Source organism: Penaeus japonicus, unplaced genomic scaffold, assembly GCF_977035675.1.
Source record: "Penaeus japonicus unplaced genomic scaffold, GWHDUDI00000001_assembly GWHDUDI00000010, whole genome shotgun sequence".
NCBI classification, from domain to species: domain Eukaryota; kingdom Metazoa; phylum Arthropoda; class Malacostraca; order Decapoda; family Penaeidae; genus Penaeus; species Penaeus japonicus.
The window spans coordinates 1112185-1122184 of NW_028234412.1; the positions used below are offsets into that span (position 1 = coordinate 1112185).

A 10000-nucleotide genomic window follows, 5' to 3' on the forward strand; every position below is an offset into this window, starting at 1 on the left:
AAGATGATGCTGATAGTTATAATGATGATAATAATAACATTAATGATAATGATAATGATGATAAGAACAATAGTAATGATAGTGATAAAAATGATAATAATGATAATGATTATAATATGAATAATGATAATGGAAATAATAACAAATGTGATAATGATAACAATTTTGATATCAATGATAATAAGAACAATAATGATGATAACAATAATAGTGATATTAATCATAATATTGATAATGATTGTAACAATGATAATGTTGATAATACAAAAGATAATAAATGATTATGGCTGAAATTGTTGACCTCTTGTCAGATGTGCTGAACAATCAGATTTGCATGTATTAATGCGAATATAGTATTTAGATCAATTAAATACTCATACATAATTGCACAAGTTCTACAGGCATTCACACATTAGCAATTAATAACACACACACGCACATACACAAACACAAACACACACACAAACACAAACACACACACACAAACACACACACACAAACACAAACACACAAACACATACACACACAAACACACACGCATACAAACACACACACACACACAAACAAACACATACACAGACACAAACACACACACAAACACAAACACACACACAAACACACACATAAATACACACAAACACACACACACACAAACACACACACATAAATACAAACAAACACAAACACACACACACAAACAAACACAACCACACATAGACGCATTCCCATAATAATTTCAAACCGGCAAAACTACAGCAATTACCATACCTTGTCGCCATCGCTCACTGACGCAGTTCAGGCGAGGAATGGCATTGCAGACTGTATACATCACTGCATATTTTGTTGCACATTCTACACAATATTCTACGGTTGTGTGCCCTGTTCGGAATACATTTTTGCGCCTCGTTTTAAAATGAAATTAGATCTACAAGTATCGTTTAATGTATGGAGGGATGTCTATTTATTTATGTGTTCAAACACACATATACAAATACACACACGCACACGCATACATAAACACACGCACACACACACACACACACACACACACACACACATACACAAACACACACACACACACATACACACACACACACACACACACACACACACACACACACACACACACACACACACACACACACACACACACACACACACACAGATCTCAGTTCTGATTACGAAGTATTTTTGCAGAATTATTTCATTCTGCGGATAGGTGCCAAAAAGTCAAAGATACAACCGGAGGGATAAATCTGTGTATTTTTGCGCACCAGACACGTGGCGAAAGGTGATCTGTGTTAGGTCGGATAATGAGAACCTACATCCACGCTTTCTGATTTATATGTTGATGTGGGTTTCTCTTTCTCTCTCTCTCTCTCTCTCTCTCTCTCTCTCTCTCTCTCTCTCTCTCTCTCTCTCTCTCTCCTCTCTCTCTCTCTCTCTCTCTCCTCTCTCTCTCTCTCTCTCTCTCCTCTCTCTCTCTCTCTCTCTCTCTCTCTCTCTCTCTCTCTCTCTCTCTCCTCTCTCTCTCTCTCTCTCTCTCCTCTCTCTCTCTCTCTCTCTCTCTCTCTCTCTCTCTCTCCCCCTCTCTCTCTCTCTCTCTCTCTCTCTCTCCCTCTCTCCCCCCCCCCCCCTCTCTCTCTCTCTCTCTCTCTCTCTCTCTGTGTTTCTGTGTTTCTGAATTTGTCTGTGTTCTTGTTTGTTTGATTGGTCGAGATGCTGTGTGTTTTTTTTTTGTGTGTGTTTGTTTTGTTTAGTGTATGTGTGTTTCCAATTATGTGTGTGTGTGCATGTTTGTGTGTCTGTGTGTCTGTCTGTTTATATAAGAGTGTGAACAAATTCAAACACATTCAAACGCACGTTTACACGCAAACACACACACAAAAAAATCTCTCTTGTTTATGCAATCTCGTATCCCCAGAAATTTGTGTGTAGGCCCATAATAGCGAGAGGATATGACCGCATTCACGTGAAATGTTATGAAAACGGAGTCACACCTTTGTCGCTTTCTCAAGATTTTGCCAGATATAGGAATACGCGAACGGGAATTCTGCAGACCCCCCCCCCACCCCCGTGTGTATGTGTGTGTGTGTGTGTGTGTGTGTGTGTGTGTGTGTGTGTATATATATATATATAATATATATATATATATATATATATAATATATATATATATATATATACATATATATATATATATATATATATATATATATATATATATATAATATATATATATATATATATATCATACATTTAAGTGTAATAAAGTGGCAACAGATAGCCAGATAGACAGACATTTAGACATTCAGAAAAAAATTAAACATCTATAGAACGCGATAGAAAACAGTCAAAGTCAGTGTCCTTTTTCATAAGTCACGAAACAGAAGCCGAACGTTTACAGCATTGAACTGTGTCCCGATTCCCGACATGGCAGACTGGCTTGTTGAGACTGAATGCTTTACTCCACTTCGTATTAAATTTTGATTAAAGGCTCCATTTTAATCATTTTTTTCCTGCCAGGGCATACAGTCATAATATGATATATAGTCTGGTTAGATATTCAGCTTTCTCTCTCTCTCAATCTCTAAAGATGTTGATAATAGCAACGATATTGACGATAAAGTAAAAGTAACGATAAGGATAATAATAATAATAATAATAATAATGATAATATAATAATAAGAAAAGTAAAAGACCCCCGAACACACTATCCTCCGCTGCCAAGAGAGGTCACCAAAGGTCGGCCCCAAAAGTCGCCCTGACCCCGCCTGACCTTTTGAACTTGCGAAATCCCAACCCAGCTTTATCTTGGCCAGGCGACGATGCAGTGCCACTGTCGTAATGGCACTGGACAACGGCGTGTTCCCCGGGCACTATCTAGGTCTGGCACTCTAAATCAATGAATGAAGTGAGCCACTGAGTTATTGAGAACATCCTTCTCCCAACCCTTTGTGATTGCAACTTCATTTTAATTGATGCGTGATGGATTTGACACATGATCAATATTGCAAGCTGGGTTCGGGAACGTCTGGGTCGGGAATTAAATGTCTATGTTTCTCGAAGTTTCTATTGTCTTGCGATGTTGCTTTTATGGAGCAAATCCCAGAGGGAAGTTTAGTTGTACTTCAACATACAAGGTGGAGGACCTGCAGGATTGGATGGATGGAAGTTGTGTAAAATTAGAGAAAACTTTTCATTGATGAGTTTTTTTGTTGTTTTTTTTTGTTTTTTTGCTTGCTTGTATGCTAGTTTGTGATTATAGCATAGAGTATTCGGACTAATTGTTATATATACACACACACATACAGACATATATATATATATATATATATATATATATATATATATATATATATATATATATATATATATACATACACACACACACATGTGTGTGTGTGTGTGTGTGTGTGTGTGTGTGTGTGTGTGTGTGTGTGTGTGTGTGTGTGTGTGTGTGTGTGTGTGTGTGTGTGTGTGTGTGTGCATCTTTCTCTCTCTCTCTCTCTCTCTCTCTCTCTCTCTCTCTCTCTCTCTCATATATATATATATATATTTATATATATATATATATATATATTTATATATATATGTATATATATACATATATACATATATATATATATATATATATATATATATATATATATAGATAATTATATAGAGAGAGAGAGAGAGAGAGAGAGAGAGAGAGAGAGAGAGAGAGAGAGAGAGAGAGAGAGAGAATGATAGAACGAGAAAGAGACACAGAGAGAATTGCCTAATTAACATAAAAAAATAATAATGTTTATATTTCCACTTTAATTATTCCTCCATTTGAAGTAATTCAGCATTAAGAGTTTACAAATGATAATGATGTCATTAATATTCATACTGTCAGGGATGTCAACATCGGTGATACGGAAGACAAGGATAATTATGCTGTAATTGTGATAATGGTGATGATCATGATAATGTAAAAACAAAAGTGTAAAAAAATATAATGATAACAATAAAAACAAAACAAAAAACATCGCCCTGCCAACAGCAACAACGATATACAATATCATTATGATAATCAAATAACAACGATAACAATAATAGTAATAATATTAACAACAGCAACGATAACACTTATCTATCCTAGAAACAACCCACATAAAAGCAAATCACGACTTCAACATATTCTAAGCCTCATCATAATTCAAAACGCATACCCTCAAAGACATTTGTTTTAGACCGAAGGAAACCATAATACCATTTAAGTGTCACGTCCATAAATAGCATTAAATGGGCTACGGTGGCAAAGTGTCACGTCCATAAATAGCATTATATTGGCTACGGTGGTAAAGTGTCACGTCCATAAATAGCATTATATTGGCTACGGTGGTAAAGTGTCACGTCCATAAATAGCATTAAATGGGCTACGGTGGCAAAGTGTCACGTCCATAAATAGCATTAAATGGGCTACGTAGGCAAAGTGTCACGCCCATAAATAGCATTATATTGGCTACGGTGGTAAAGTGTCACGTCCATAAATAGCATTAAATGGGCTACGGTGGCAAAGTGTCACGTCCATAAATAGCATTATATTGGCTACGGTGGTAAAGTGTCACGTCCATAAATAGCATTAAATGGGCTACGGTGGCAAAGTGTCACGTCCATAAATAGCATTATATTGGCTACGGTGGTAAAGTGTCACGTCCATAAATAGCATTAAATGGGCTACGGTGGCAAAGTGTCACGTCCATAAATAGCATTATATTGGCTACGGTGGTAAAGTGTCACGTCCATAAATAGCATTAAATGGGCTACGGTGGCAAAGTGTCACGTCCATAAATAGCATTAAATGGGCTACGTAGGCAAAGTGTCACGCCCATAAATAGCATTATATTGGCTACGGTGGTAAAGTGTCACGTCCATAAATAGCATTAAATGGGCTACGGTGGCAAAGTGTCACGCCCATAAATAGCATTATATGGGCTACGTAGGCAAAGTGTCACGCCCATAAATAGCATTATATTGGCTACGGTGGTAAAGTGTCACGTCCATAAATAGCATTATATGGGCCACGGTGGGAAGGACGTGGGAAAACGGCCTCACTCCGGGATACATTATGTAGGATGAGGCGAAGTATATAGCACTGCATCCTGCACCACTGTCGAGGTTCTCTTTAGAACTTATGTTGTGATGAAAGTGCAACATTAGATCATAAGGAGTGGAATGTGAAAGGCGTTTTAAATTCCTACGATTGTGTAATTATTTTGCGGTGGATGTTCAGCTGTTTGATGTACCTCGATTGTTTTTTTTTTTATAGGCGGTTAATGACTTGAAATCATAGATGGACCTATAAGAAGGGACATTCCATTGCTATAACAATTTATTTTTTCCTGTGACCTCCAGTAATGAAAGAGTAGAAGGCAAATTCGCCGTCGTTTTATGTTGAAATATAACATTTAAATCATAGCAAGGTCATATTATGATGTGAACATCAAAAGAGAGTTGGAAAAAAAGGAAGCTGTGATATAAAGGATGATAAATAGGCAGGTATGGAAGAAATTGGATAGATTCGAAATATACAGAGATACCAGAGAAACAATCCTCCTGTTATCTACCCGCTCGGTTGGTTGCAGTTCACCATTTACTACCCAATTTAAAAAAAAAAAAATAATAATAATAAAAAAAAAATAATAAATGAAAAATAATTATAAAAAAAAGAAAGAAAGAAAAACACACACACACACACACACACAACCTGCCTAAAAGCACAGAAAAAATATCAAGACTTCCTACAAAATAACCTTTGATAACAGTACTAACAATACCTACGATAATAATAAAAAAAAGGCACTAAATATAAGGCAAAAAATTCACTGCATCAACCAACATCTGCGTACCAGGGATGGGCAATGGGAGCCGGAACACTCACGTCCAAATCGAAGACTAGTACAACCCAGTGCAAATTACACTGCACTCGCTGTCCGGGAGAATCCGTTGCATCGGCCAGCCATATTAGTACAGATTTACTCCCAGAGGATTAGTTTATCCGTTGCTAAGAATCACGGAGAGAGAGAGAGAGAGAGAGAGAGAGAGAAAGAGAGAGAGAGAGAGAGAGAGAGCGATAGATAGATAGATAGATAGATAGAGAGAGAGAGAAAAAAAAGAAAAGAGAAAGGTAGATAAGATAATCAAATAGATCGATATAAAAAGACAGAAAGAAAGAGAGAACGAGAGCAAGACAGAGACACGGGGAGCGAAGGACGACCAAACCCCATTAATAGACAGAGAAGGAGAGTTTACATGAGATCTAATGGAAGCTGAAGGTTTAAAGGGATGACATGAATATTTAAACTGGCTTAGGAAGGTTCTCCAACACGCGTCCAGCTCAGCTTCTAGGCGGTCTTAACTAATGGAATGAAAATATTCCTTCACTGGCTTATTCATTCGCAATACTACTCTTTTGATATTGATTCCTTGCAAAGAATGAAAGAGGCAAATCATAGACATTGCAGAAGAGGTGTTCTATATTAGCTCCAGGTCCGTTTTATGGCATTTGCATTCATTAAAGGATGGCAGAATGAAAAAGGATTGTAAAAGTATAATTCCTTTCCCCATACGTAATTCATTTCTGTGAAAGTATTATTATGCGATTTTCTTCCTCCTTTAAGCATCTCTTTATCAGCTGGAGTGAATAAAGAAGTAACATTGATAATTATTTTCATTTCTTATCATTTATTGAGTCGAAGGTGCATTTGAGAGTTGGGTTGACGATCGGGTAAATGCAATAGATACGAGTAACAACCATCATCAATCATTACCAACCTGTCATTTATCACCACCAACTCGTCCCCAATCATCATAAATCTGTCATTACTCACCATCAACCTAACAATTATCAAGAACTTATCATCACCAACCTCTAAAACTGCCATCAACCAACACAAACTCGTCACTACTAATCTCAAACGGAACAATTATCAAGTAATCATCACAACCAACCTATCAACCTATCAACCTGCTACCAATCACCATCAACCCATCAACCTACCACTAAAAGCCAATCTTTCATCTACCAAGTGATTATCACCATCAACCAGTCAACCTGTCACCCCATCGCCACCAATCTGTCAAGTCCATCTTCGCCTCGAAAGAGAGTATGATAGAGTGACATAGTGACACAGTGACACAGTGCCTTAGAGGAAGTAGATAGTGACATAGAGGCATGATGACAAGGGGAACCGTAAGCTCAGCGGTGAAGACAGACCAGGAGGAACGAGGCAACGCTTAGCGAGAGGTGCTAAATGTCACTCTGGTTTTATTAATGGTCGTTGTCGGTGTCAAAATATGATTCCTTGTCCCTTCGTATCTGTCGGTGCTTGTCTGTCTGTCTGTCTGTCTATATGCTTATTACTGCTTGTTACTGCTTCTCTATCTGTCTGTCTATTTCTCTTTTTTTTTTTTCTCTCTCTGTCTGCCCCCCCCCCCCTCTCTCTCTCGCTCTATCTCTCTCTCTCTCTCTCTCTCTCGCTCTCTCTCTCTCTCTCCCTCTCCCTCTTCCTCTCCCTCTCCCTCTCCCTCTCTCTCTCTCTCGCTCTCTCTCCCCCTCTCTCCCTCCTCTCCCTCTCTCCTCTCCCTCTCTCCTCTCCCTCTCTCCTCTCCCTCTCTCCTCTCCCTCTCTCCTCTCCCTCTCTCCTCTCCCTCTCTCCTCTCCCTCTCTCCTCTCCCTCTCCCTCCCTCTCCCTCTCTCTCTCTCTCTTCTCCTCTCCTCTCTCTCTCTCTCTCTTTCTCTCCCCCTCCCTCCTCCCTCCCTCTCTCTCTCTCTCTCATTCTCTCTCTCTCCCTCTCCCTCTTCCTCTCCCTCTCCCTCTCCCTCTCCCTCTCTCTCTATCTATCTCCCCCCTCCTTTCCTTTGCTCTGTTACCTCTCCCGGGATATCGTCAATGCATTATTCACTAATACGAGGGGCTACATCATAACTGTCTCTCTTATGAGCTCTAATATATCGCATTGCATATCTCCCTTCTCGGTCGAGCGTTTCTTATCCATTTCCTTTTATCACTGTGCTGTTGTTATCTTTGTTTTGTTTTTCTATTTTCCTTCTACAGATCTATTAACCCTCCTTCTCCCATCTTCTTTCCATATCCCGAATTCGTATTTTTTTATCTCAATGTCCTTTCCTCTTCCTCTTCAGATACGCTTGCTCTTTCTCCTCCACTTTCTGTCTCTCTTCCATCTATTTCTTGTTTTCCATTGCCATTTCCCCTCTTTATTTTCTCCGTCTTCTCCTCGACAACCTTTTTTTTTTCTTTCTTTCCTAATCCATCTTTCTCTTCCCCCATCTTCATAAGAGGAAAAGTATCAAAGCAAGAAAAGAAAAACGATAAGAAGGAGGATCAGGAAGAGACGAAGAAGACGAAGACGAAGAAAAAGAAGAAACATAACAACAACAGAACAGAGGAAAGAAGGATAAGAAAGAAAAAAAAAAAAAAAAAAAAAGAAACTGCCAGTAGGTTTGACGGATGACATTAGTTTAAGGGGATGAGGGGGGGAGGGGGGGAGGGGGGGTGTCAAGAGGAGGGGGGAGGGGGATGTCAAGAGGAGGAGGGGGAGGGGGGATGTCAAGAGGAGGGGGGGGGGTCCCAGGGAAAGAGGAAAAGTTTATACGACCTGGAGTTAAGGAACCTCCGGCGCAGAGAGCGAATGGAGATGGATAAAGCCTGGTGATTGAAAGTCACAAGGATAAAAGGCGGTTGGAGGATGGTGGAGGGGATGGTGAGGATGGTGGTGATGGTGAGGATGGTGGCGTTGGTGTTGATGATGGTGAGAATGGTTGTGGTGGTGAGGATGGTGATAGTGATGATGGCGGTGATGGTGATAATTGCGGTGGTAGTGATGATGGTGAGGATGGCGGTGGTGGTGATGATAGTGAGAATGGTGGCGATGGTGATGATGGTGGTGGTAAGGACGGTGACAGTGGTGATGAGTATGGCGGTAAAGGAAGCAGTTAGATAGGAAAGTGATGACAATAGTGAGGATAGTTGGTGAAAAATGGTGTCAGTGGTAGCTATGGAAAAGGATAGGGACGATGGTGATTATGTCGATGGTGATTGTGGTGATCCGACTGTGATGATCGTCGGGGGGGGGGGGGATGTCGAAGACGGTGTTGCCAATGACAAGGTTGGCAATATTGATTTTGATTATAATAAAACTGGTGATAGTAGCGGTGATGATGATGGTGATGATAGTCTGGCTGAATAGTATGCTAATATTATGAATACCGATTGATGTGATGTGATGGCTTTTATGATCATGAGGATGTCAAATTATCAAGAAAATGATGATGATGAAATTGGTGATGCGATAAAGACGGTGAAAGTAATCCTGGTGTGACAGTGACTCCAGCACGAATAAAAAAAAAAAAAAATAAACGTTTTTGATTCTGAAATTACATCATAATATAGGCAATGAGTTGATTAAGTGTTAATTATTCGAGCTCGTTAGTCGATTAATTACTTTAGCCAATTAGAATTAGCGGAGAAGCCGAAGTGGGAGAACTAGTAGAGGGAAGAATTCGTCGACTTGCTGATCCTCTTTTGTTAATGCATACTATGTGAAAGAATTCCTTTTTTTAGTGTTTATGTATCAGTGGAATTTGTTATTTGCTTTCATTCTTCTTATTTTTACATTTTTTCTTTTTCTTCTTCTTCTTCTTCTTCGTTTTATTCTTATTCCTCTTTTTTCTTCTTTTCCTTTTTAAATTTATTCTTCTTTTCTTCTTCTCCTTCTTCGTTTTATTCTTATTTCTCTTTTTTCTACTTCTGTTCTTTTCTCTTTCTGGTACATTTTTCTTCTTTTTCTTCTTCTTTCTTTTCCCTTTCTCTTCTTCTTTTTTCATTTTATTTTCAATCTTTCTTTCTTTACATGTCGTAAAGCTATCTCTCTGCCCAACTGTTGCAAGTGAAATATTTCATCGTTCCACCTATTTTTATGTAATCACCATGATGTTATATTAGTAACAT

The 10000-nt window shown here is 38.8% G+C and overlaps 1 protein-coding gene across 2 annotated transcripts in view; it reads left to right on the forward strand.

The window, feature by feature from the left end:
- LOC122267615 (uncharacterized) overlaps positions 1–10000 on the forward strand; it is a 538677-nt gene that overhangs the window by 389004 nt on the left and 139673 nt on the right. The window lies entirely within an intron of this gene.